General features: G+C 33.0%; 1 long non-coding RNA gene across 1 annotated transcript in view; it reads right to left on the minus strand.

Annotated features, from left to right (window-relative positions):
* LOC102994017 (uncharacterized) overlaps positions 1 to 2,669 on the minus strand; it is a 42,906-nt gene extending 40,237 nt beyond the window's left edge. The window contains exon 1 of the long non-coding RNA XR_002891839.2: positions 2,534 to 2,669. This is a non-coding gene — a long non-coding RNA (uncharacterized lncRNA). The remainder of the gene's footprint in view (positions 1 to 2,533) is intronic.
* Between the last annotated feature and the right edge of the window lie 354 nt (positions 2,670 to 3,023).

Consider the following 3,023-nt stretch of genomic DNA (forward strand, 5'->3'; position numbering starts at 1 on the left):
CAGTTATACTCCAATAAAGATGTTAAAAAAATTAATTAATTAATTAATTAAAAAAATAATAACTATTTGAAACCAATATTTACATAGTCACTAGTAAATATAAATAATAGTAATTGTTAATATATATGATATTTAATTACCAAGTAATAGGTATTGTTTTAAGCACTATAGATACACAAACTCTCCTAATCCCCACAAAACCCTATGAAGTAAAGACTCCTATTATCTCCATTTTATGGATGAAGAAACTGGGGCACAGGTGGGGTTAAGTTATGTGCCCAAGCTAAGTAAAGGGATGAATCAGAGTTTGAACTTAAAGTTTGTGCTTATAATCACATTATGTATCCTCTAAGATAAACAAGTACTTTTCAACTGGTACATCCACAGATCACAAAGGAAGTACATTTTAACTTTAATGTGATAACAAAACAAAATATGTTTATATTGGCTTCTCTGACAATGACTCCTTGGTAGAGGTTGTTTTACATGTACTCTTAAATAATTTATTTAAGTGGCTTTAGTAAACTGCTTCAGATTTAGAATTTGCCTAATTATTGAGTTTATTTTGAAAATTGATAATGCACTCTAATCTAGAAACTTGTTTTTCTTATTCAGAAAAGAAGAGAAATTTTATTGAGCATGTATTGTATGTTTACACTAAATTACCTTATCTCATTTAATCCACAAAACAGTACTGAAAAAATAGGCACTGTTCCCTGTATTTTATAGAGGAAGAAAATGAGACCCAGAAATATCACAGAACTTGCTCAAGATCATACAACTATTAGTTAAAAGGTCTGAGAGCCAAACATAAGTCTTATGCTTTGCCCGAGTTTTTGAATCAAATAAATTTTAAACTTTCGTTATATTTTACTTACATATATTGTATTATAACTACACAACTGTTGCAAATTTTTACCAATACACAGTTACTCAATACTAAGGCATCAGAATTTCACAGAAGAAATCTATGATCTTACAATTGTGTTACGCTGATCATTTGAATCCTAAACACATAAAGATGAGAGTTTTGCAATTACATTGTGCATTTGAGGGCAGCACTTTGTATGATGTTTGATTCCCCAATTTTTAAAAATATGTTATAGAAAATACTAAAAGTGTTCTAACCTCTCAACATGTTTCCAGTCAGCATGGAAATAATTTGCTAGGAGTTTTGGGGAAATGGTCATTTTCAAAATTGAAACACATAACTCAAATACAAACTTCTACATCCCGCTAAATATTGAACAAAATGAATGAACTGATGAGGTTTTTGTCTTATTTGAAGTCAATAAAACTGGCATCTCCTGACTACCAGTTATATTCCCTAGAAGATTCTAGCATGAATGAAATTAAGCTCGGAGTTAGAAGATTCGGTTTCTCATTTCAGTTCTGCTGCTAGTTGGCTCTATGACTTTGGGAAAATATTTCAGGTATTTGGGACTCAGTATTCTCCTCCATAAAAGGAAGGAGTTAAATAGTGGATTTGAGGGTTTCTTTCATTCTATGCTGCCTGCAGTTTACTTTAGTTTTCATTTTGGAAAATTATCGTGCTCAACTTCCTGTTGAAAATGTATTTGATATAATGTGACCAGATCTACAAAATCTATGTTAGTCTGTCAGATTAGCTTTCTACTCAGTTCTATTGAAATATTACATCTGTAAAAACGTATCCCACAGATATGCACTACAAGAATGTATGACGTATATTAGAATGTGCAAAACAAGAACACTGTTTAATTGCCTAAGCTCTATTTGCTCCTTCCCCTCTCCCTCCTTCATCCCTTCCTTCCTTCCTCCCTTCCTCCCTCCCTTCCTTCCTTTTTTCTATAATAGTTAACTATCTACTCTGTGGCAGGAACTGAGAAAACCCTGAAAATTTGTATATAGTTAAAATTCACCACATCTTGTGCTTTTATCTGTAGTTCTTTTCCTTCCTGCTAGAATGTAAATTCCAGGAAAGCAGGAATCTTAGTTTTGTTCATTGATGATCACCGGTGATACTTTTATTCTATGCTTTAGTGACTTATTTCTTAAATAACTGCTATGAGCCTTCTCTATTAGTCTCTTTGTTCCTGGCAGTTTCAAGGATGACTCACATCACACCACTTCAGGGTACCTGGTATTATCCAGAGTCAAAAGTCCTTTCCCATGCTTGCCTTTCACACAGTGAAAATTCTTGACCATAAATTATCTCTTTTTTCTTTTCTTCATGGCTTTATCTACCAAATCACCATTTTTCATTAGTTGGTGATTCTTAATGTTTTGAAGGTCATTATTCCTCTGATTAAAATTTGGGGTCATATCCTTTGAAAATGCACATATTCATATACATTCACAAAAATTTGGCATTTGATATCAGGGATTTCAGTGAAACCCAAAAGCCTCAGAACCGTGGAACCAGTGTTAAGAAGTTCTGATTTAAAAGTATGGCATGGTATACATAAAGACAAATGAAGACAACAGGAAGAGTTTTACACACACACACACACACACACACACACACCCCAGAAATCTACAGTATGTTACTTACTTTCATTTTCATTTTCTCAAACTTCTACTTCTTCAGTAATGCAAAATTAACCCTTGACAAATGTAAAATCACTCAATTCATGGTTCAACCTGTATATCTAAATAGTTTGGAAGCAGTAACTATTAACAATTACAGTAGTTTATGTTCACAGCTGCTCTGATTGATGTGAGATTCATTTGTAGTTGTCCATGTATGAAAGTGATATTGTATAAAGAACTGTTCTCTGTTGTACCCAATCCATTTAGTTTGAAGCTGTTTCCTTCAAAACTCCTTTGTCAGTTACTGTAAATGCTTCTAGTGTGATTCAGACTGATACTCCCACTGATATTCCTGATAAGAACGACAATAAGAACAACTTAGTTACAAAACAATAAGGCACTCCTGTTTGTTCAAAGTGACCTAATGTTTCCATGGTAACTTTCTCTGCTGTTTCCATGTTCAATCTTCCCCACCCAGTAATGATACTGTGAAATTTGTTGATTTATTAGTC

This window comes from Physeter macrocephalus, chromosome 2 (assembly GCF_002837175.3).
Source record: "Physeter macrocephalus isolate SW-GA chromosome 2, ASM283717v5, whole genome shotgun sequence".
Classification (NCBI taxonomy): Eukaryota; Metazoa; Chordata; class Mammalia; order Artiodactyla; family Physeteridae; genus Physeter; species Physeter macrocephalus.